Source organism: Callithrix jacchus, chromosome 6 (genome assembly GCF_049354715.1).
Source record: "Callithrix jacchus isolate 240 chromosome 6, calJac240_pri, whole genome shotgun sequence".
NCBI classification, from domain to species: domain Eukaryota; kingdom Metazoa; phylum Chordata; class Mammalia; order Primates; family Cebidae; genus Callithrix; species Callithrix jacchus.
Window position 1 is genome coordinate 13,538,640 of NC_133507.1, and position 26,790 is coordinate 13,565,429.

At 35.3% G+C, this 26,790-nt stretch overlaps 1 protein-coding gene across 29 annotated transcripts in view; it reads right to left on the reverse strand.

Annotated features, from left to right (window-relative positions):
* The window catches only part of LOC103793610 (uncharacterized), a 592,261-nt gene that overhangs the window by 75,346 nt on the left and 490,125 nt on the right, over positions 1 to 26,790 (reverse strand). For 19 of the 29 annotated variants that reach the window (XR_013519259.1, XR_013519258.1, XR_013519256.1 and 16 more), the window contains 2 exons: positions 24,601 to 24,662; positions 21,058 to 21,371 (listed from right to left, as the gene is read on the reverse strand). The exons of 4 other annotated variants lie outside the window; for them this stretch is intronic. The gene's annotated coding sequence lies outside the window, so the exon portion shown is untranslated. Of the gene's footprint in view, positions 1 to 21,057; positions 21,372 to 23,769; positions 23,903 to 24,600; positions 24,663 to 26,790 lie in introns of all 29 variants that reach the window. 6 more of the 29 variants (XR_013519244.1, XR_013519242.1, XR_013519252.1 and 3 more) reach the window with 3 other exon arrangements.

A 26,790-nucleotide genomic window follows, 5' to 3' on the forward strand; every position in this document is an offset into this window, starting at 1 on the left:
GGCGCTGTGGGTAGCCCCAGCTTTTTTGTAAAAGAAGCATTTGCAGTGGAGGTTTGGGTTTCAGGCCTCCCAGTCATCAATCATCTCAGCCCATTCTTCTCTTTGACAGCTCAGTACAAGGCCTGACATTTGACACCCAAGACCCCGGGACTTATGCACAGACACAAGCTGAGGCCCTAAGGGAGGGAGGAGGGAAAGAGGGGGAAAAAAGGAGCTGTTATTTTTTTTGAAGCAGCAAACTGAAGAAGATACCAAACAAATCCTAACTGCCACAGGAAATGATTCTGCAGGACAGCATCACATTGAGTTCTCTCTGCTGCTTTGTAATTTTTTCCTGCTGTTCAGGTTGCTTAAAACAGTTCTGTGCAGTTTGTTTGGGGCAAATATCTGAGCTTGGCTACCCACTTTCCATTTGCCAGATTGAATCCAACCTCAGCATTCAAGGATGGATTGGTAGACATGGGGTTATCACTTTCTGGACAATGGCTCATGACACAGTGACCTGAATGTCATTACATCATACTGTCACCTCAGAGGCAGGCCACCCTCAGGGTACTTTCTCTTTGGAAAATTGAAAAAATTAAAAAGGAGAGATAATAACTCAGGTTCAGATATGAGCTCACTGAAGTTCGAGGTCAACTAATGCAAGTGTTTCAGGGATCAAATAATGGTAATTGGTGTTAAGAAGAATTAGGTAATTTATGGTTCTAACATTGAACGAGTCCAAAGGTTTACAACATGCAAGTCCCAGGATTTCATGGGTGAAGGTCCAGGTGGCTCTGCCTCAAATCCCTATTCATCTAAGGCCAGTTAAACTGAGTGCCAAGCGCTGAGCTTGTGAGGCCAAGGGTGTGTGATTAAATTCTTACCCAAGTCTGAGACCTGTCAGATCAATCTAGGCAAGCATTTTTTGACACTGACTATATGTCTAGCACTGTACTAGTGTCATAGAACATGCAAATACTCTAAGAGATGATCCCAGCCCACACAGACACTACCGTCTATTTGGAGAGATAAAGCATGAATCGATAAGATAGTGCATAATAGTATGGCAAAAAAACAAATATGTTCTGATTTATCAACTAGGTTGTCTCCAGGATTACTTAGCACATCGTTCATTCTGGAAGCACTGGCATCCCACACACAGACTCAAGAAATCACATGTTTCTTCCCAGTGGAATGTGGAAAAACACTTGGAGTTTGCATAGGAAATATAAAATGCTTTCTAAGAACATTGAACAGTACAGGCTTAGAATACAGAATTAAGTATTAGGATTCTTTTAGAAAAACATTCCCAGAGAAAATACACACTATCAGAAGTTGAATGAGGCAGTGGCTGGATTGGAAGGGAGTTTTATTTTTATTTTGTGTCATTTTCTGATAATTTATAATGAATGCATGTAACTTTTTATTAATAAGTGATGAAAATAACTTTTTAAAATGGAGATCCTTAATGGCAACCTAGAATTGCATACTACTTTCATTTCATCCTATAATTTTTCTTAGTGTAGAAAGTCTGATATTTCCCTTTCACTACTCTTCCAATAATAGTTAATAAAGCTCGCACTTCTGTGAGAGCAAAGGTGGACACTTCATACCCCATAGGACTAGCCTCTGAGCTTGAGTGAGGCTATTTGGAGCAGATTGAGTTTCTCTTCTGTGTCCTCACAGTGCCTTATGTTCTGGCACAGCACAGACATGCTCTGTTAATTTGGGAATCACTTATCTTGCCCATTAAACGGTGAGCTCCTTGAGGGCCAGAACATTTTAATATCTTGTGGAGGGAGGTCTTTGCTTTGGCCAGGAGGTACTCAATGTCCTTTCGAAGAATTTACAAATGTAGGAATAAGTATCTGCTTTTATTTGTTAGACAAATATCATTGTTGTTTTCAAGGATTCAGCTGTGCACCTTTAAACAGGTTCACAATTATTAGTCACAGAGCTCTGTGATAACATCTCTATTGGCAGTAAACGAATTTATTCCTCTGAATTTTCATAAAATTCTTGCCAGGAATGAACTGATAAAAACATTCCAAGCTTCCATCTTTTTCTGTTGAAATTTATCTGTTTGGGGTTCCTACATAGAATTTGCTTTTTCTCTAACTTTTTTCTTTATTTTTAAGTGTATTTTACTTTATTTTTTTGAGATGGAGTCTCTGTTACCGAGCTGGAGTGCAGTGGTGCTCGGCTCACTGTAACTTCCGCCTTCTGGATTAAAGCGATTCTATTGCCTCAGCCTAGCAAGTAACTGGGATTACAGGTGCTGGCCACCACGCCCAGCTAATTTTTGTATTTTTAGTAGAGACAGGGTTTCACCATGTTGGACAGGCTGGTCTCGAACTCCTGACCTCATGATCCACCCACCTTGGCCTCCCAAAGCCAACTTTTAATTCTTTAAAAAAGGACCATTTATAACGATGTGCACATTCAAGTTTCAGATTATTAATTCCTGTTCGAAGTACTTCCTTTTCAAGTAATTTTATTTGCCTTTTCAAGTGTTTTGCTATTCAATCGGGGGTACTCATCTGTGTTTGGAGAAATTTGTGGTGTTTTTTACCTAGCATGCTTCTTTTTCCCGTGGAAAACTCCACCCACTGCCTGGAAGGATTCTAAATCCAAATCATGGCTTTTCTTTCTCATTTTGGGAGAGAAGCACAGAATCTGCAATCCTGCAAAATGAAAGGTCTTAATCTTGAGGGAAAGCCTTTGATCCATAAAATAAGAGTTATGCTTAGTTGTGAGCTTTTTGAAACAGTATTCTTCATTTAGTGCAAAAAATGTACAGTCAGAAATTTGAAAATGTCACACAGTAGAGATGATAAGTTTTAATATAAATAGAATGGTGCCACTGAAGGCAAACTCAAGAATTCAGTTTAGTTTAAAACTTAGATATTTTCTACTATTAGTAAAAAAGTGAAATTAAATATATGTAATTAACAACGTCTAATACCACAACTGTGACACTCAGACATTCACTAGATTTCAGCTCACTTAGGATGAAGAATGTATTGTTCTGCAGAGAAATTCTGTGGCTATTTTTCCCCTCTAGGTTCGCCGCATGTCGCACCACAGAATTGGAATTCAAGAGATGAGCCTGTATTTCTAATCATGTTGATATTTCCCATGTAGCTTCTTAGTCAGCTCCTTGGATTCTTCACACAAAACTATAAAAGGTCATCAATTATAGGGACCTTATGTAAATACTGGGCTGTTTTGTGATTCTATTCTGAGCAACGTTTATATACATCTGCTCAAATAAATTAATTTTCTTGTCCCAAATGACTCATTTAGTGGAACTAGAAGTTCTCATGCCAAGGCAAATAAAGAAAGGGAGAGAGGGCACGGGGAAATGGGGAGGATGGGAATTCATTTTATCATTTACCAATTTATGAGCCCTGCCACATAATTTTTAAAGGGAAAAGCACTTTAAGCAAATATTTAGAAAGAAAAGAAAAAGAGAGAGAACTAGAAATTCTGTCTTCTCAGGTAGAGTATAACCATCTTGAGGGTATGAGGCTGAGAAATGGGTTGAGACATACCTGCATTTGAGTGTCATCTGCATTATTTTCTAGCTTGATAACCTGATTCACTTTAACTTTTTAAAGCCTTATTTTCCACATCTAGCAAATCATAGTAGAGTTACTCCAACTCTGAAACTGGCAATAAATTGCAGTGTTTCTTTCTTTTCCAAGTTTCTTCCTTCTCTAGTGCCATCTCCACAGACATCTGACATTTTATAAAGGATGGAGAAAGTCTTGCAGGCTTAGCTCACTTCTGTTAAGTCAGGATGAGGTGGGCCTGAAAAATCCTTGAAACTCTATCTTAGACTTGGGGTCCTGGCCCTGTAAGTTTTAATAGCAGTTCCTTTTCTCCTAAGAAAATTTCTTTACAAAACCTCCTCCATGTCTCCAACAACTTCTTGCAATATATCACGGGCATTGGCTACTCCAGAATCCATACTGACTCCCTGTCACTGGATGCCAATAAACGTCCTTCTTTGCCATTTATACCCCCTCATGATCATCTGGAGCCCATTATCCTATTTGTTGTTATATTTGTTGGTACTTTCATTGGATGATTCCACCATTCCCTGCTTTATTGCCAGCTCATTCAAATCACTTTGTAGTTCCATTCTTTCATTCATGGCCTTTCTCTGGCATTGGCATTCTATCTTCAGCCCATACTTTTCCTCAAGATTTAGTTCAGCTTTCTTCATCCAATAATTCTTCCTAAACTGAAATCACCTTCTTTAAATTGTGGCAGCATTTTGTGCTTTCTCACTTTTATGCAGAATGGGTGAGTGCCTGTTTTTGGCATTCCTTTCTTCTAACCACTTCTTACAGTTTTTCTCTCTTTTATACCTCGAGTGGAAACTCTTCAAGAGACAACATGTTTGAAGCTGGATTTTGTACTAATTATGTCACCTAGCAGAGTACCTTATATATGATTAAAGTTTTGAATAATTGTTTCTTGAATAAAATTATGATTAATTAAATGTCACTACAGGCTCTTTTTTTTTTTTTTTTTTTTTTTTTGGAGACAGAGTTTCACTCTTGTTACCGAGGCTGGAGTGCAATGGCGTGATCTCGGCTCACCGCAACCTCTGCCCCCTGGGTTCGGGCAATTCTCCTGCCTTAGCCTCCTGAGTAGCTGGGATTAAAGGCACGTGCCACTGTGCCCAGCTAATTTTTTGTAATTTTTAGTAGAGACAGGGTTTCACTACAGGCTCTTTATTAGCTACTGCTATTCTTTTTGTATAAGTTCTACTTTTCCTATCTTTCTTCTCTGGATAGATTGATCAGCTGATTTATTTGAATGTAAGTATTTCTAGTCATTTATCTGTATTTTTAATTGCATAATTATAACGCTCCTTGAAATTAAAGTTAATTTTTAATTGTTGTAGTCCTTGCTCCTAGAATTTGGGTTTAAGTATCCTGGGGCATATAGACCCAAAGTAACATATTATTAAATTAAAATAATTTAAGCAGTTTATTACCAGGACTTCAACTTTCACTTTTTGTCATTTTCATATTCTTGTGCTGTAAACCTTGTCATATCATGTATCATGTCCAGTTAGACCTCAATCCAGGTTTAAGAAATAAAATAAAGACACACCATTTCATTTGTAGTCTTGAAAGTTTTGATATTATTTACAGATTAAAAATTGTTTAAATCATATTGTTGTTAGCTAGATTTAGGGATGACTTGATTTCTACCCTACTAATTAAAATATGCAATTGGATAATTCATATAGCATCACTTGTTCTTTGATTCCTGGTACGTCGTGTACACACATCAGACTACAGGTATAACAAAGGCAACCTTACTGGATTATGATGAGGAAAGAGGAGAGTGTATATTTTAAAAACACATGAAGCTGGCTGTGGTGGCTCACGCCTGTAATCCCAGCACTTTGGGAGGTCCCGTCAGGTGGATCAACTGAGGTTAGGAGTTAAAGACCAGCCTGGTCAACATGGTAAAACCCTGCCTCTACTAAATATACAAAAATTAGCAGGGTGTGGTGGCTGGCGCCTGTAATCTCAACTACTTGGGAGGCTGAAGCAGGACAATCACTTGTATCTAGGAGGTAGAGGTTGGAGTGAGCCAAGATTGCATCATTGTGCTCCAGCATGGGCAACAAGAGTGAAACTTCATTTCAAAAAACAAAACAAAACAACAACAGAAAACAGATGACGTGACTGTGAACAAGCAGCAGAGAAGAGAGTTAGAGATATGGACTGAGTAGCCACAATATTTGGTTTGAATAGCAGCCCACCACTTTACTGTTACGTAGGCTTTCTATGCCTCAGTTTCCTCACCTGTAAAATGGAAATAAATGCAGCCTCTTAGGATTCTTGGAAGCAACCCAGGATGTAGAGATGTAATGGGCTTGTATAGCATCTAGCAGATGGTGGCTTTTATATCCACATTGTTAGCTCTTATTTCTTATGATCATTGTTATGAATTAATCAGTCTGTCTGCATTTGTTATGGGTTAGTCTACTCTGAGTCAAGACAGAGTCAAGTTTATGCTTATTTAGCCAGCACAGCTGACCAGCATCCAGGCTGCATGTTTCTTAATTACATCTTTGTGGACTTGGTGTGAAGGAGGATGGCAAGGTTGAGGGGGAAAAGCAAGGTGCCTGAGCATTAAATAGAGTCTATCCCGCCCTCTGCCTACTCTACAAGATTAAAGAGATGGGTTTTCAAGCAGTTCTTCAGACTAACTAATTTATATGTATATCAAGAATTCAACTGAAGACATTTTTTTTTAAAGGAGCTGGGGGTGGGGTGGAAATATGATGCTCTCACAGTCCCAGTGGTGTTGCCACGTTCATTTTACTCGTGCGTTCATTCTTTAGTACTTTCATGGCTTGACATGAGGGAGGAATTCGCATGCCATGGAAGATAACATCTCACTGTTGCCAAAGGAGTCTATTCAGACATGCATGTTAGTGGGTTGATAACTTATTCGGTATTGCAGAGGACTCAAAGATAGACATTTTGCCTTTTATCTTCATCTCTGTGCTCCCTGCATACTAAAGATAGTGCAAAACAGCCAGATACATCTTAACTAACCCACACAGCAAAGAGGGACTTTTGCTAGCCTGCTGCAAGGGCTGCAAAGTTAAAGGAACAAGGTGTCACATGGCCTAATGACAAATGAATTAAACATGTTTATGCATCCAACATGAGCTGTCTATGAATATAATTTTAAAGCAAAAATCTAGTGACAATTTGGAAGAAGTGTAAAATAAATAGAATCTAAACATTTTGGCTGCTGTCTGGTAGGGGTGGGATAAAAGAGTGAATAGTGAGGTTGCAATAATAAAAATAAAGTAGGTTAACTCATAAATGAATATTTTTGCATTAGGTTGACATATATTTTGAGGTAGAAGATGGAAAAATGAGAACTTATTTAAACAATGACTCTAGCATGCATTAAACAGAGAATATTCTAATGTCCCATGCATGTTTAGACAGGTGAGCACCAGCACTATCTGTTAGACTATACAAAAGCAGTATTTATCCTCTTTATAGCACTAATCATTGACTATTCTTTATTCTAATAGTATTTTTCTATATCATAACTACTTACCGGTGTTATTGAATGGAATTTATTTAAGATTATGTGCAAAATACATTTCAACTTCACGAGAGAAACTTGGCCATGAAGACAGTAATTTTAGGTCAAGAAAATCAAGGTAACATTGATCAGAAAACTAAAGCCAAAATGTAACATTTACAGCCAACATTTGGAATGGACTTTTTGTATTTGTTTGGAATTTGTAGTGTGATCATAATATAAAATTGTCATTATATACATGGCAAATTGAAGTTTTTAGACAATAGGAAAACTGTTGATGCTCACTGTTGTTCTTCTTAGAGTGCTGGAAAACAGATTGGAAGGATGCGAATGAAGACGAAAGAAAGTGGTTCATTGGATTGGAAGATTTCAAGTGATTTCTATTTTGTGCTTTCTATTTTTGTCCTAGATATTTCTAAATATAGGTTAACTTTGTATTTCTAAAATTAACATGTATATTTTATAACCATGAAAATGTGTGCTTCTTAAAAATATTTGCTATATTAACACTGTTTATATGTATGATCCATATTGCTCCCAATTGCTTTCAATCCATTCTACTTAACATTCTTGCAAGTCCCTTCTAAACGTGTTCAAGACTGAAAGATACTACTTGCAAAAGTTTGCCTCAGACCCCATTTAGAAAAATATATAGTGTTTTTCATGGGAAAGTAGACAAACTAGATGATTTATTTAGAAACTTCACCAGTCCTCAATACAGTAAGCTGCAATGTACTCAAAAATGGGTTCGAATTCTTTCAAATAAAATTTATAATTTCATAGCTATCAGAAGAATACTAGGTATTATTTATACAAGTAACTAAAAGTAATATACATTTAGCAACACACAATCTGTTTACACTCTTTAAAGCAGGTATGTCCAATCTTTTGGCTTCACTGGGTCACATTGGAAGAATTGTCTTGGGCCACACATAAAATATACTAAGAGTAATGGTAGCTGATGAGCTAAAAAAAAAAAAAAAGAAAATCTCATGTTTTAAGAAAGTTTACAATTTGTGTTCAGTTTCATTCAAAGCCATCCTGGACAGCATGCTGCTTGGAGGCAGCAGGTTGGACAAGCTTCCTTTAAAGTGTTTGTGCTGAGGTTTCTACTGTGACTTTAAGGAATATATTAGCCACACCTCTCCTGTCTAACTCCCTCTCTTGCTTTCTCTTGACTTTTTAAAGGTATTTGTACTCTTGCTAGCATAACAGAATGTGATGCAGACAACAAATGTGTTTATCTTGTAAATACAGAGAACGAATCTGAAAAATTCAGGTACCATCTAAAAGTCTGTAATCTGTTTAGCTATCCATGATAAGTTAGAAAAATTCACTTTTCATTTTTATGCAATGTAGAACCAGCTCTTCTTTAAAAGAAAGTTCCTTAGCTTTAGCACTTCCTATTGTTGTCCAGATGGGCACAAGATTTCTTTCTTTCATTTTCCAGTCCTATGGTGAGTGAGTTCTGATTGGTCAGCAGCTTCACTGAGATCCTCGAGTGCACAGGGTACATTACTAACTCAAGAAATATTTAAAAATAAATTATAAGTGTAAATGCATTTTTATAGTAAGGCCATCAGCTTTAAAATATAAATCTATAATGTTTATATATAGACTGTCATTCTGCAGAAGTCATAATCTTCTATGAGAATGGCTGATGTTCTATGCCTTTGCATCCCACCTGGAATGATTTTAACTTTCAGCTGCTCTTCAAGAGCACCTGGATTTAGCGTCTGTGACTTATGGCTGCATCAGTTCACACAGAAATGTGTTGTACCACTCCAAAGGAAGTAGTTTATCTTCTACGTGACAACACCTGCACCTCCCCAAAAGCTGTAAGAACTCTGAACACACAAACCCAGCATGGCTTTCGAAGGAATCCAAGCACTGATTATAAGCCTGGAAAGCAGGAACTTGCAGAAATAGAACAGGGCCATGCTGGGAGATCTGTCTTTGGTGATTTGTTTTTATTTATAAATTGACGTTGGGCTAAAATCTTGGGTAATTTTATTTACTCAAACTCACGACACAATGCTAATAATTCAGAAATTAGTTGATTTGGAAAGAATTGGTTAATAATAATTGGTCCAGCAAATTTTTTCTTTTTCAAATTAATTTGTGGGCTTAAACAAAACAGCATCAGTGTGTTCAATATTTTGGTTTCTTCTTTAGAACTAACAGTAAGTTCCCTCAATATGAAACATGAGATGTGTTTTTCCAATATGCTTACTCCTATTTCCCAATCACTGTTACTAGCTGGTTGTTTATATTTTTAATACATAGAATCTGAATGTACCCAAATACATCAACTCAAGAGAAATCTCTTTTCCTAAATAAAATACTCAGCAATATCAATTATATGGGAATTTCTTTGATGTTTCTGGCAAGATCCAAATGCATTTCAGGTCCATAGTTAGTAATGTCAGGATTAAAATAGCCCTGTGTTATAAGCAAAGCCACAGATATGCAGCTGCCCAAAACCATGGGAACCTACCTCTTGCATTAGCATGACCCAAATGCAAGACATGGAGTCAAAGGAGGTCATTTTGGAGCTTTAAGGTTTGACTCCCCCTCTGGATTTCAGACTTGCCTGGGGCCTGTAGCCCCTTTGTTCCAGCCAATTTTTACCATCTTCAATGGCTGTATTTACCCAATATCTGTATCTAGGAGGTAAGGAATTTGCTTTTGATTTTATAGACTCATAAGCATAAGGGACTTGCTTTGTCTCAGATAAGATGTTGGACTGTAGACTTCTGAGATAAATGCTAACATGAGTTAAGATTTTGGGGGACTGTTGTGAAGGCAAAATTGATTTAGAAATGTGAGGACATGAGATTTGGGAGGGGTCAAGGATGGAATGATATGCTATGACTATGTCGTCAACAAATCTCACCTTTAATTGTAACTTCCATAATTTCCATGTGTCATGGGAGAAACTAGTAAGAGGTGATTAAATTATGGGGGTGGGTCTTTCCTGTGCTGTTCTTATGATCATGAATAGGTCTCAGGAGATCTGATGGTTTTAAAAATGGGAGTTTTCCTACACAAGCTCTCTTTTGCCTGCTGCCATCCTTATAAGATGTGACTTGCTTTTCCTTCCCTTCCACCATGATTGTGAGGCCTCCCTGGCCATGTGGAACTATAAGTCCAATTAAACCTCTTTCTTTTGTAAATTTTCCAGTCTCAAATTTTCAAACTTATTATGATATGAAATTATAAAATCAAAATCACAAATGCCAATCTCCCTAAACTCTACCTACCAATTGGTTGTAACATCTAGATTCCATTAAATTGTTTTAAGCGATTAGATGCATTATATATGAAAGCATTTAGGAGTCATAACTTAACCTCTAACATTAAGGATTAGGTCACTGCAAAAACTAAAACCTAGAATATTATTCCCTGTTCAATAAAGATTTTAAATTTTATTTATAAAGCTGTACTGTGTGAAATGTGATTACTATAATGCTAACCAAATAAAATATGTAAAAGTGCTTTCATCCCCATACTAAATTTTTTCTTTTTATTGATGTGAACAATGATCTCCCTAAGTCATTAATTACATTTAAGTGAATTGCAAATGTAATTTTGTCATTTGGTAGGATTCTCTCAGAAAACATGAGTTAATGAATTGTGGTATCATCCCTGAAAAATTCCTTCCAAACAGAAGTGATAGAGCCTTCAATCCATTGCATGCAAATGACACATATGGTTCCTATTTTAGACCAACTCAAGCCTTTAAGTAAATGAAGATGGCAGATACAGCATCCTATTGATGTGTCTCTCTTATAGGTTTTGTCTGCTAACCTGTGGGAGAATTTATCTCCAGTCAAGCTAACAAAATTCTCCTTGGCTAATGTAAATCTTATTTATTTTTAAAGAGAAACAAAAAGTGTCAAATCATAGGTTTTTTTTAAATGCAGAAATGTATTTTTTTTATAACTCCATTCAATACACTTATTCTCTTCTAAATAGGTCATTACATTTCAAGCATTTTTTTTTTTGCAAAAGATGCTTTATTTCTTTTAAAAAGAAATCTCAGCATAATCCCTAGAAATTTAAATAACTTTATTATTTGCATTTCAAATTTTAACTGAAAAAACTGAATTAAATTTCAGAAAGCATAGCTACAAAAAGAAACTAACATGAAAACACAGTTTTACCTAAGCTTTTTCTTTACTATTAATTTTTAATTTCCTAGACTCAAAGTAGTCCAACAATGCACATTTCCATTACTCCTTTTTGAATTTAAAAACAATGAATGCATTCTGAAGTCAAGCTGTAGTATGTGGACTCATGAACATTCCTCCACAGAAAGAAAATAAACACTAGGTGATTATTCGAGCATAAATAGGGTGATATACCTACTCATTTCAAAAATGCTAATTTTATCTGTGAACAGCAGATGCAGACAAGTGTGTGTGCCTGATAACATGGATACAAGACGGATACAAATGCTATCAGCAATCTCCTGTATTAGGAATGTGGCCATAACAGCTGAGTTCACACCACCAGAGGAAATACAAAAGTTTTTCTTCCACAAAGAAGTCTAGTCAAACTCAGGTTTTCTTCTAGATATTTTAGATATCTTTTAGACAAGTGCTTTTCAAATGTTAATACCTATATGATCACCTAGTGATCTTGTTAAAATGGATGTTCTGAATCAAAGGTCTGGAGTGGGGTCCAATAATTCGCATTTCTAACAAGTTCTGAGGTGATCTTGAGAGCACACTTCTGAGGACAGTATTTAAGTGGTAAGGTGTTAGAGCACCACTCTAAGAATTCATAAGGAGCTAAATAATATAAATTGTTGCTTTATATTAAATGGCATGTTTGGCTATGTAGTTACATACTAACGTTCACAATTGCATTTTCACATCACATTATAGCTTTAGATACTATGTAGATACAATCTGTTTGGATGGTTCAGAATATTTTGGAGGGCAATACATTCTATTTTGAGTCCCTTTGAAGGAAATCCAATTTGGGATACTGAAAGCCTACTGTATTTGTCAGAAGGATGATCATTGTTTTCTTTATTGGCAAGAGTCTCTTTTAGTTTTGTTTTTCACTTTGCCTTAGCTCACATGTTATCATCCACCATTATACATGGAAAACACAAGATGCTTGAGCAAGTAGGCACTTGTTGACTTCAGAGGTAACACCTCACTATTGGATATTAGTAAGATGGAACAAATAAGGGGTTGTCCCTAATTTTAATGCAGTTACTAAATTGGGGAGATAAATATGTGGAGTATTCTGAGGGTGAAGTGGTCATGTTAGTTAGGGCAGAGTGATGGAAAGCTTTATGGAAGGGATGGTTGTGATTGGGCAGAGTTCAGAAAGCTGAAAAGAACTCAGACAGCTTGGCAGATTTGTCCATGACATTGAAAAGGAAACCCATGCTGTATTCTAGAAGTAACCACAATTACTTTTACACCACCCTAATAATGGAGAAGTATAGCAGTAATAACAGTACTATGATAACAGTATTAACAATATTATTTTAAACACAGACTCTATTCAATTATCTCCAAAATAAATTTTACAGCATTTTAAAAATCAAAATGTAGACACTGAGTTTTGCTTTTGTGTCTCATATATTTTAAATCTATGAATGCCCATGTATATATATTTACAGATATATATTTCTATTTATGACCTAATTATTTTACTTTTGCATATTTAATTGGTTTTGGACTGAGGACTACCTATGCTTTGTAATGTGTGGAATTTCTCTATTTGTAGACTCTTAAATACACCCAATAATGGAGTTTGAGTAGTTAGTACTTGTTATTTTTATTTTTAAATTTTCTGTGTGGTTTCCAGAAAGGGAAGCAAAACAGTTAAAAACTAACTTGGAGATGGAAGGTTTTTCTGGAAAAGTCATTTCCATCTTAACTATGAAAAATAGCTGACAAATCTAAAAAATCACAACTTCGATCCAATCAAAGAGCTGAGATCATTAGCCCAACAAATGAATTGAATTCCAAAGAATAGGAAGACTCTCCAAAGACAGAGTCTTTTTTATCTTTGGGGGAACACAAGTAAAAGAAGTGGCCTCCATAAAAGCATGTAAAAATAAATTAGTTGAAATTTTTTATAAGTTATTAAGGACTAAATGTGGGTTAATGTTACAGTTTAGATTAACAAGTAGCACTGGACACAGGGGAGTCTGTACTCACTTAAAGTTCCTTTTCATCGGCCTGTACTCGGCGCTCACAACAAGTACCAGGGGCAGAATGGGAGTCTGAAAATAACCCACTTATTGGTACATAAGGGGTTGTTGGCTGATGTTGATGGAAGGCACAGAGTCTCTTCCAAGACCATGAATGATTATCAAATATAAAGAAAAGCTTTTAAGTCACTAAACGAGGGGCAGGAATCCTACTTTCTAGCTAGCCCCTGGGCATGGGTAAAGTTATTGGTTCTGGTGGAGAAGTAGAAATAAACATCATATTTCCCTGAGGGAAAGGCAGGAAACCATCTTGAATCCAGGATTCTGTACAAATTACAATCAGAATTTTAATAAGACTGAATATGGACAGGACATTCTTTGGCTTGAGACCTCCACAGATACAGGACAGAGTTTGGTTGCTGTGGGAGAGTGGCAAAAATGCTCCAAAAGGCTTACCCTCAAGGTACACTGAGTCTGAAGCCGGAGAATATATAACCACCCCCATATCCTTACAGTGAGCCAAAAATGGAGTAATGAGCAACAGCTATCTACTACTGGATGAGGGTCAAGAGTTTAAAGAGACTCCTCTGTGGCAATTGTGCATCAAGACTACTAATTCCACAATTTCAGGGCTTTAAATCTGTAGCACCTTGAGAGTAACTATAGCAAAAAGTCATATTCAGCTTAATGTTTTACTAGATTTACTAAACATCTCAAAGTAGTAGCCAGAGAAATGATGTACCTAATTATGGTCTTAATTATTATTTACTTCAGTCTCTATTTTTTGTTGTTATTGTTTACAGAGAATGTCTGCTCTTCAATAAAGCCTATGAAACATCCAAATTAAAAAATAAACACATAATTACCAATTTTTAAAAGCTAAAACATTAACAGAAACAAGCTTAGAGATAGCAGAGACTTTAAAATAATTGTAAATTATATGTTAAGGGGTCTAACATGATGGTTGACAATGTGAATGATGGGGGAAGTATTTGCATAGAAATAGAAAACTATTTAAAATGAAATGAAAATCCTAGAAATGAAAAAATAGATATCAGAAATGAGAATTCTTTCTGACAAATATACCAGTTTACTAGACATGTCTGAGGAAAGGAATAGTTAACCTAATGATAGGTCAATAGAAATTATTCAACAGGATTAAAAAAAGTAAACAGAATAAAAAAACAAACAAAATATCCAAAAGCTGTGGGAAAATATAAAATGATTTCCAACACATGTAATTGTCTTTCTGAAGAAAAATGAGGGTGATACTGGCAAGAGAAAATATTTTAAAAGGTGATAATTGAGAATTTTCCCAAATGGATGAAGAAATTTAAATCACAGATGGAAGAATACCAGAAAAACCCAAGAAGTATAAATATAGATGATAAAATAGAAAAAAAGTGGACATTTAAGCCAAAGCGATGAATACCAAAAGTGAAGTAAAAATCTTAGCCAACTAGAGATAAAATAAACAAAACATATAGTCACATATATAAGCAATACAGCAGACTTCTCATTATAAATTATGCAAGCCAGAAAGCAATAGAGTCATATTTTTATGTACTGAAAAAATCAGAACCTTGTGTATAGTAATAATAATTTTCATAATGAAAACAAGTTAAATCCTTTTTTTCACCAGGAAGGGATAAATTCATTGCCAAAGGTCTGCACTACAGGAAATGCTGAAGGATATTTATAGATAAGATATTACATGAACATTTGGATTCATATAAAAATGCCAGAAATGATATGAGGTTAAATATATACAAACATAAGTGAGTCTGAAGGTATGACTAAATTTCTGTAATCTCATGATACAGCTTTAGCAGATGATGAGTTGCTTCTTACGGATAAGCAAAGAACATGGTTTCTGAGATGGAATGTACAAATGGTACAAATGTGGTGAACACAGCTGACATGACAACAAAAATAATTAGAATATAAGATAAACTTAATCAAGCAGCAACAGGGTTTGAGAGGATTGATTTCAATTTTAAAAGAAGTTCTACTGTGAGTAAAATGCTATCAGACAGCATCACATGCTACAGGGAAATCTTTAATGAAGAATGTAAATCGATGCAGCAAACTTCATTGTGTTGTTTTAATAAATTCCTACGGTCACCCCAAACTTCAGCAGCCACTGCTTCAATCAGTCAGCAGTCATCAACATCAAGGGAAGAACCTCCTCCAGCAAAAATATTACAACTTGCTGACAGCTCATATTATCCTTAGCATTTTTTAGCAATAAAGTATTTTTAGTTAAGGCATTTTTTTAGACATAATTCTATTGCATACTTAACAGACTATAATATAGTATAAACAACTTTTATATGCACTAGGACACCAAAAAAAATGTACCTCACTTTATTGTGATACTCATTTTATTTCATTGGTCTGAACTAAACCTGTAATATCCCCAAGGTAAGATTATAGTAACAGCTGGGTCATATATTTTCTTTGTGAATTGTTCAGATTTCCTGGTTTTTGTATACTGACGAACTTTAACAGTATCTTTACAATTTTTAATATTATGTTGTGAGAATTTGGAACCCATTAAGATCTACTAAATAATTTAAAATTTTTCTTTACCAGTCAATTAACCCATTCTCCCTTGACTACAAATTCTGTTTCATCCTCTTTGGCTAGCTGTTCCAATATCAGTTTACTTTTCAAAGGCTTTGCTATACTGAATGTACCAATCAAAATTTCAGCTAGAACTTGGGTGGTAGTTATATTTTACTTAAGCTCTCAAAATGTTTGCTATGCTTCTTGGATTTGCTCTTGCTTGTGCACTTTGAGAAGTAAAGCAGAAATTTCAGTCAACTTATATACACAGAGTACTTCCTCTTTCCTTCTCAGTATTTCCCGCACATTCTCGAGTTTTAAAAGTATCCTTTCTCAGTCTCTAGCTAGGAGGTCAGTTTTTCTCTCAGAATTTTAGCCCTTGCACTGATTAACCAATGGAGAGAAGCAGCAATAAAAAGAAAGAGAAAAGGAATGCTTGTTTCCCACATGTTCTCTCCACAGCATGGACCCCCTTTCCTGGTTCTGTATCCAAATTGATGAATTTCCTCTCAGTGTTTTAGGTTCCCTCTAAATCAGCTATTCCATTCAAGTGAACATGAAGTTGGGAGGGTATATTTACTGTTTTTTAGCAGGAAATCAAAATGCAAGAAGCATAATATTTACCTATATTAAAAGAAGATGACCTCAACACTATTATAAGAATATATTCCTAACTATGAAATTCTGTCTGACTAGTGAGGCCCACTAATTTCCCATCCAAACCATAAAGATTTGCTTCAATGTTTAGTAAGTTCTTTCTACTTAAGTTATCTAAAAATGTGTGAAACACTGGAGGCTTTTGCTAGAGAAACATTTAGAATTGCTTAATACATTTTATTTTAGGGGGCTTAATGATCAATACACCACTTTGAATTAATTGTTCATATAGTGCTAAAGATTTTCCATCATATATTTCTTATGTTAATATTTATTTTTGCTAATGTAGACCAAAGGTTGTACTAAAAACTGACTTTGGATGCTTTTATCCATCATGTTAGAGCAAAGCAGGAGAACAGTTTCTTTGCTACTGAAATTAAAATGTCCTATTATAGGGTATTTATGCTAGGCGTGTTCTTAGTAAAGTGGAATTTTTATATTATGTCATTAAAATGAATATTAAAGTGGTACAATGGCAAAATATAGATTTTCATAATTCTTTGGCATGGAGAAATTCTAATGTGGAAGTACAAATGGAGTACAATAGAAAGACCTGAACTGAAGTCTTTGATTTAAAAGGAGGGCCATGTAGTTTTTGAAAGACATGGTCTAAATTCCTTTAACTCTTTCATTAACAAAAGTGACTAAAGAAATAGAGTTTCTAAATATGATTACTATCTTCCTATTTTTTTTTAAGACAGATTGGGTCTCGTTCTGTTGCCCAGGCTGGAGTGTAGTGGTGCCATTATATCTTACTGTAACCTTGAATTCTTGTGCTTGTCCTATCCTCCTACCTCAGTCTCCTAAGTTTCTAGGACTACAGGCATGTGCCACCATAGTTGGCAACTTTTAAAATATTTCTCTTTTAAAATGAGGCCCTTGATATGTTGCCCAGGCTGGTCTCAAACTCCTGGTCTCAAGTGATTCTGCCTTTGGTCTCCCAAAGCATGGGAATTAAAGGCATATGCCACCACATTTGGGCCTATTACTCTCTTCTTATACATTTTTCCAAATATTATTCATGAATAACATTGAACAGCTGGCCATCATTCATTGTTCTCCCTTTCTGTTAAGAACATTCAAACGTTCTTTAGGAAAAACCAATGCTCATTGTTATGGTGTGATTCAGCTCTTATCTAGGGAAGTTTGAAAAGTTTTCAAATGTTTAATATACCAGAAATACTTGAAGTGCTGGCTAATGCACACATTGCTGGACCATACCCACAGAGTTTCTGATTCAGTAGGTTCCAGGTGAGGCTTGAGAATGTGCATTTCTAACATGGTCTCAGGTGAAGCTAATGCTGTACATCTAGGGACAACACTTTTAGGACTAATCTAGAGGAAATCTGTTTATTTTCTCATCACTGTGTAGTGGGTTCCTTCTGTATCACCTGTGAGCCATCATAAACTAGGCCAATGTTATACTCTCTATGCTGAATCAGAAACATGCAACTATGAACTGAGGATATGGTATTGCAGTTTTGTAACACAGGTGACTGTTGATTAGAAACCAAACTTAGTTGTGTATTGTGGTCAGAAACACAATAATAGCAAATGGCTTATGTCATTTGCTTATGGGATAACACCTGTATTCCAGAAGCCTTTCTCTTTGGCCAATATCACTTTAGTCTTCAGGATACAAACTGGGCACTTTGGCCTCCAAGAATTCTTCCTTGATTTATCCCTTCCTCAGGCTAAGGTGTAGATCACTTCTTATTGCTTTCCAGACACTCGGTGAACATAGGCATCATTGCATTTTGCTCAATTTTTTAAATGAATATCTTTTTATTCATATGTTGAATTCATTGGATGTTTGCTCTTTGAGGGCAAGGATCGTTTCTCATTAATCCTTTAACTCCAATGTTTTAGACAGAACTTGGAGAGTGGTTGGTATCTGATAATTCTTTTGAATAAAAGAAGATTAATGATAGATGATTTGGGAAAGAGAAACTCCAGGAATAACCCAGGCAAGATGATTTCCTGGGACAGTGACTGTTTGCACCGCCACTTTATAAACTCACATGAGTCTGCACATGAGAAGTTATTGTCACCATAGCCCTTTATTCCTTTCAAGAAAGTGTCCCTGTGCTTGCAACTTGTACAGAGAATGACAAATAAAATGCTCAAGGGGATAAGAGGCGATAGACTGGAAAAATTAAACTCTAGCTAGAAAGACACAAGCTGAAGAGGAACATGTCAGAAGTTTAAAATTCATTGAACACATGGATAGGAGACGGTATATTTATTCAACAAACCCAGTAAAGTAAGCTAGAATTTGATGTTTCCTTGGAGATTTAAGTAATTACATTAGTGCACATTTTAAAAAAGAAATATTACTTTGCATAATGATGCATATATTGCCCGTTCATCCTCTACCTACATTTTGGTTCCTACTGTTTTGTTCTGTTTGATCATTTTCCCCCTTTAAACTCAAAGCCACATTTCAACACTGCCAAATGGCAGACCAATTACCTGAACTCACCTCTGTTCTTGCTCCAGCCTGCAGTGACCTCTTCCTCCACTGAAACTCATATAGTACACACTAATTATCAAAATCCTGCCTTATCAGAACACACAAACATTCATGAGCTGTGTACTACCTTCAACTAGACTGTCAATTCTTTGATGTCACATATGAGAAATGGCAAATTAGATGCATTCTACATGCTACTTTTCACCAAAAGTAACTAGTGACTGCCTAAAGTCCTGTGATGAGAAGGATGCTGAGGGCACGTCTGGGATTGATGAGAAGGAGCTTAATAATCTGAGAATTATATGTGGAAGATGAAAATGGCATTATGCATTTTAGATATGATATTGTGATCAGTGTAACCCTGAAACTGATGGGACAGAGTTAGGCACAGAGAAAGACATATTATTCAAAGTGTTTAATGAGTAAATGAAGATGAATATAATATCTATTGAATTACTTCTAAAGAATTACTTCTATAAAATATATTTTTAGTATTTCTACATAATAGATTTATGAGAGATATTAATGATCTCATGTGTGTGTATTTAACTTTTCAAAAATGTTTTCCTCCCAAATATTGTTTCAAATACCCAAAATAGAGCTATTATTAGAACTATGAATAGAACTATTTTATTTTATTTTACTTACTTTTTAAGAGACGGGGTCTTGCTATATTGCCCAGGCTGGAGTGCAGTGGCTATTCACAGGCGTAATCCCACTATTGACCTGCTCCATTTCCTACCTGGGCTGATTCACCCCTCCTTAGGCAACCTGGTAGTTCCCCGCTCCCGGGAGGTCACCATATTGATGCTGATCTTAGTTTGGACACCCGATTGGCATGGCACACAACAGCCCAGAACTCCTGGGCTCAAGTGATCCTCCCACCTCAGCCTCCCAAGTAGCTGGGACTAATGGGCACATGCCACTGCACCCTGCGAATAGAACTATTTTAATACCATGTCCTTACAATATAAGGTAAGCAAATATGACTCCATATATTTTAATATGGAATCTCTGGACTTCATTTTTTTCCAATTGTTAATTTTCTGTTTTGTAGCATGTATTATACAACTATCTTTAAAATGAGGAATTTATGTTGCAATTATAGGATATCACGGTTTAAAATTTGAATGAATGTAACAGCCTACCTCATATATTTTTCTCTGTATTAATGCAGGATTTCACCTAATCACCTCAGGCACATGAAAATGTGAATCTACTTTGGTATTCTTAAAACCTGGGCAGCATTTGACTATTACAATTGTTCATTCTTTTATTTCTCAGTAACATTAATCCAAATTGCTCTTGCAGCAGAAATATCTTATTTCTTATTCATTTTCAATGATGAAAATTGCTGCTTCTTATAGATCTCAATAATACCTTGATTAAAACATGGATGAAGTATGCTTTTAAGTTCATTTTTCACCAGAGGTGGGAATACCATTTCTACCCATGGGCTTGAACTCCTTATCCCTGAAACTTATAAGTCTCTATTATTTGTATAAAAGATAACTTGATTGCTTTTACTTCTTTTGGACGGCATATTGTTATTTCTTTCTCTCTCATTAGCTCTCATTCATAAAATTGCATTCTCAACTTACATTTATTAAATTTCTCTATGCCAAACACTTTACTAAGTGTGTGTGTTCTGGGGCGGGGGTACACAGATGAAGATGATATAGACCCTGCATTTGAGAAATTCATAGACTACTGAAGAGACACATAAATAAATAGGCAATTAGACTAAAATATATGTGTTATGATAGAAGTAAGTGCTTTGTAACCCTTTAATCTCTTATCATGTGCATCTCTCAGAATTTATGGCCCCTAACATCAGTACAATCTTTATACCTAGTTATACTTTATTTTTAAGTTTCTGTAGCTCAATCTTTTTCATTACCTTGCTCTACAACAATCTCTTATTTCTTGCTCAGCACTACTAAGTTGAAAACCCTTTAGTTATTCCTCATATAAGGTATGTACTTTGACGTTGTGGTAACAAATACAATGAGGAATTAGCAGAAACCTAAACAAGCTGGAGATATGTCCTTTCCAGAACCTGGGTGAACTGATACCTTTTAACATGAATTACCTGTGAAACAGAGGTGCATAGATGAAGGCAAGGTGGCTGGCTCTGACTTAAGACAATCCTACGCACAATTTTCATGAGTCGATTTTAGCCTCAGTGTCTCATCCTGGATCTGTCCTGTCCCAGATTAGGAATTAGCCTCTTCTTCCTTGCTTTTGTTACACACGTTTTCATTACTCAGTACCTGCTTTGTACTTACAGCAACTCAGAATGTGAGGCAGATCATGTTCAAAGGGGCAGGACTTAGGCAAACATCTGTCCTCATCATCTCCCCATTTCTGAAAAATGTGTCATGTTCATTTCAAAACCTCTGTTTGCTGTAGGAAATGGAAAAAAAAAACCCTTTTTAGTGCTAATGTGTTCTGAAAAACTATATTGATCTGAAAAATACAAATTTTAGGCAGGCTAGAGGAGTAGATATTTTGTGTTGACCACTCACAGTATGTACTGCCATATATTCTGCCTATAAATATAGTTACTCTAATTCTAGGCAAAATTACAAAGTTGAGAATATGCTGTGTTTGCTGTTTTGTAAATGTCTTTGTTCATTAAACAATATTTTGTATTTTCTAATGTCAAAGCATTCTACAAGATGATTTTTAATGCCTCAATGTATTTAATGCATCTACCCCATACCTATATGTATATGATTAAATCATGCACATAAATCAATAATATACATATGTCTACTATCATATAAGTATCATATACATACTTATATGACATAATCTTATCACATAATTTTTTTGAGGTCACACAACACACTCCAAACATGAGGAACTGAAAGTAAGGAGGTAGAGAGCTAAGGGAAGTAACAAAAATCAGATGCCCAATAGGGAGAGATCCAGGGGCTTATCTCAGACTGTTAAAGTTGCCAGCTGCAATGGCATCACTTTCAAAATATTCAATTCTATTTATAATTTTTAAAATTTAATTCAATGTCATATGTATATATCTTTTATTGGGAGCAGAGTCAGACCTACTTTTTAAAGAAGAAAGTAAATAAAATTTTATTTTTGTATAAGAAAAAGGTAAGTTATTATTTGTTATATTTATATAGTTAAGGTGTGGCTGGGTGGTTGATGATACACTATGTCATTGGAAAATTCACCCTTAAGTCTGAGAGACATCTTGGTCAATTATACAGATGCATCCAGACAAATGGAGCTAGTGGCAAGCCGAACTTTGACTTTTTAAAGATTTGTTTGAATGAGACACAAATTTAATATTTTCTGATCAATATTGTAAAAAACACATTGCATCCTATTTTTGGACACTTACCTCGCTTATATTTTATAATGATATTTTTAAAGGGACACATATTTTGTACGTTTCTGGCAACCTCTTTGGGGTAAATTCCTGTATAAGGAATTGCTTCATCAAATAATACAGGCATTTTTGAATGTTTCATTCTTTATTGTCCTATCTCCCTCCACAATATTGCTTACACTGCCAATAACTGTCGATTCTGAGTCATGTACATGGTGTTTTTGCAAAGAGCAACATGCACCATGAGTTCTGTAACTCCAGTTGTCAATGCAATTGATCGGAAAAGCCAGCTAGTCACTTATAAAATGTTTATTGGGCATTTAGAATAATTGGAGGTCTACGTTAGGTGGTGAGGGTGTTTCAATGAGCATAAGAAGACCAGAAAAGGTTTTTAATTACCTGTTTAATTTAGTAGTTATAGGACTTTGCTAATGATCTATTTCATCTTGTGTCAATTCACATTTATGAACATAGACATGCTTATAATATCATTTTATAATCATTTTAATGTCTCAGCACCTATGGTGATACTCTTATTTTTATTCTTGATATTTGCTCTCTTATATTTTCTATTTTATTGTCTTCAAATAATCAAATTTTATTTTTATTTATGTTCTCTACTGTATTTCAATGTTCTATATAATTAATTTCTGTTCTTATTGTATTATAGCCTTTATACTTTATTTGAGTTTGCTCTTTATGATTTTCCTATTTTCTTGAGGTGGACGTATACCTCACTGATTTGTTTTTTAGCCTTCTTGTGGATTGCAGATCTCAACATGAAAGATTAAAAAATAAAGCTTTAAAAATATAATCTTGGGAGTAACGGGAAGAAATTCCTAAACAGGACACAAAAAGCCTTAGCCAAAAATTTTTAAAAACTGATATGAAAAAAAGTAATACATCAATCTATTTCTGTTCATCAATATAAACACTAGAAAGGAAAGGTGCAGAAAGGAAGACACTGTTTAAAATAAACATAACTCACTTAAGAATCATATTTTAAAAGACATAAGATCTGATATTAAAAATGGACAAAGAGATAAAAAATGACCTATTTGGTACAATGTACACTATTTGCGCAATGATACATTAAAAGCCCTGACTTCACCACTATACAATTAATCCATGTTACCAAAAACCACCTAACGCTGTCAAAATAAAAAAAAAAATAAGTAACATTTTAAAAGAAATGGACGTGGATCTCAAACAGGCATTTCAAAGAGGAGGCTAATGACCAATAATTATATGAAAATTTGCTGTATATAATCTGAAATCTGAAAAATGTCAATTAAAATTACAATAAAATGAAGAGTCCACATCCATCAGAAAGGCCAATATCAACAAGATTGATAATTTTACAATACCCAGAGTAATAAAATATTCCTCAAAGAATAGCCGGTGGATACTAAAATAGTTGGACAGAATATTTTCTGGCTATCTCACCTTGCTGCTCTGAGATGCTGAGGAATGTACACAGTGTTTTTCCAAAGCGTGACATGTCCTGTGAGTGCTATAACTCCAATGATCTAATATTTAATCAGCAATCCTGTTTCCTTGCCTGCTGTTTTCTAGAACTCTGAAAGTAATTGCCAAAGATAAAAGAGAAAACATACCCTAGTAGCCTCAAAAAGTACTCCTTGTGCAGAAGAAAAACAACTCTGGGTTCCTGAGATAAGAAGTAGATGGTGTGGCAAAATAAAAAGTCTCTTTGACCTCTTTCAAGACCTCCTCATAAGATAGAACATGAATTAGTCACTGATTGTATTTCCCAGTACAAATCAATTAGGTTTACAGTCAAATAGAAATTCCTCCCAAAATATCATAACATTTGCAAAGTTTGTTTTGGTTTATTACCATTATGCCATATGTATTGGTCTCTGTCTGGGGGCACCTTTTTTCTCTTGTTAGTAATCCTAATGCATTATTGTATTTACTCATCATTTTCACTAGACTTCAGGCTCAGTGAATGTAGGAACTATGTTTTTTTTAAGTAATTATTTCTTGGCATAGTGTAGATGCATCACATATTCTTTTTTTTTTTTTGGAGACAGAGTCTCGCCCTGTTGCATAGTCTGGAGTGCAATGGTGCAATCTTGGCTCACTACAACCTCTGCCTCCTGGGTTCAAGGGATCTCCTGTCTCAGGCTCCTGATTAACTGGGATCACAGGCATGCATCATCATGGCTGGCTAATTTTTTTGTATGTTTAGTAGAGATGCAGTTTCACCATGTTGGCCAGACTGGTCTTGAACTTCTGACCTAGTGATCCACTCACCTCAGTCTTCCAAGTGCTGGGATTACAGGTGTGAGCCACCGGGCCCAGCTGCATCATATATTCTGTGAAGTAATGAAAGGAGCAATCACATACTCTCTCATGAAGTTTTAAGAGAATGTATTCATAATAGCTAGCTACATGTCATTGTTCTTTAGAGACTATGTTATTAACATTCTAGGCATTCAAAAGAAGCACTCACTAACAGCTGCACAATAATGGGTGGCACTGCATTGGATGGACTGGGGCAAGAAAAGCCTGTGTTGGGTAAGATGCAGTTGAAATGGAAACATATACACTATGTTAGACACATGACAATCCAGCTATGTTGGCTAGATGCGTGAAAACACTCAGAAGGTAAATAGGGCACTTTATAGAGTGCCTTTAACTTGGGGATAATGAGTTTGAACTTATTAAGCATGAATGATACATAAAACTAGTTTTAGCAGCAAATGTTATGATTTAAACAGCATTGCAGTGGCAATTAATTCAATGGCAATATACATAATGGATTATGGTTAGGTAGGAAAATGGAGTGAAAAGGCTGGTTAAGAAAGGGAAAGTATGGGCCAAACATCAGATATATTTTCAATGATTAGTTAGGTTTGGAGGAAAAGGACGTAAGATGAGTTAAGAATGGCTCTTGACAGGTAGATTGCTGAGACTTTGAAAACGTGCTCTGTTTTGGGGGCCTCTTTTCTTTCCAGCTACCATGTGCACTTTCTAACCATGGGGCTTTCTCTTCAGGTCTCTTTTGTTCTTTATCTTCCTCTGCTTCTCTTTTCTTCCTCCCTATCTTTCTTTTCTTCTCACTATTTCTCTCATACATTGTTCATCTCTTTTTCTTATGTCTTGACTCGTTTTATTGTTTTTTTTTCTTCTTTACTTTCCCCTGTAATTAGCCAATTTAGGATTGAAGTTCATCTTCATGCATTTATTCAACAGTTCAAGAAAAACGAATAGACTCTATACTACTGCATGGTGATGTTCTAGCTAATTGGCATGCAGAGATGAATAAGATGCAGTATTCTGACTCAAGACATTTAACCATCAAACGGTGGTAAACATTCACTAATTTATCTGTTTATTTTGATTATTATTTATTTACTGAGGTACATAGTTCAATCATACATGATTCATGTTTGCAAGGAATTCCAAGTTTGGTCTAAGAATATTTAAAACATTTTTATTGGTTATCAAGACAAAATGTGAAAGGATACATTCCATGTTGTTGCCTCAGAGGTAATTCCCAGAGGGGTAGGGTTAAAGGTGAGGAGGGGAATATTTTCATTTTCCTATACACAACTTTGATGTCTTCCAATGAAAAGGTAGTTTATAACTTAACAAATGTAATTAATCAAAAAGTACCTGATACAATGCTACAGTCATATACAACATATATTCTCTTGATAAATATATCTTACCTTTTCTAAGCTTCCCTTATCATTATAAAACCACCTCCAATTATTATTAACTTTACTTCTATAAACTTTGATTTATTCTTTTATCCTTTGGTATGAAAGGATATGAAAAGGAGAAAAAGTTTTCTCAAGCTGTTTCCATGTTATTCTGTTACTGCACTCATTCAAAAAATGTATAATCTGAATTAAATTCTCAAATCATACTTCTGTTTTCTTACTCATGTGATTTATTCAAAATTTCCTTAAAAACTACTTCTCTGGTGATGAAACTAATCTTATTTAATCATGAGATCTTTAAAATTCCCTGAAATACAATGTCCATTTTCACAAACATTTTAACCAACAGTACGTTTATTTTACATTATTCTCTAAAATCTAAGGAGCTAGGAACAGCAAGCCTCGTTCAAGAATTCTGTGTATTCCTTCTCCTCCCAACTACTTTCTATCCTCAGGAAAGACAGAAATGTGTCTTGACATATTTTAGATCTTGACAAGAAACCTGTCTTAGTTGAATGTGCTTTCCCTTCATATCTTTCCTTTTTTAAGCAGTTGTCCCAGAATTTCAAAATTGAAATGAAAACCCATCATAATAAAAGCATACATTTTCAGGTTTCTGTGGAACTTCTTGGCAAAGAGTACGTCCTTATAGCTGATTTGAGAAAGAGAAGTGTTGTGCTCCAATTGACAAAGGATTGCCCTACTTGTCAGATTTGTGCTTCTCTGGCTCTGTCACCTCCCCAGTAATGGATGCTGAGTCAAGCATATGGTGTTT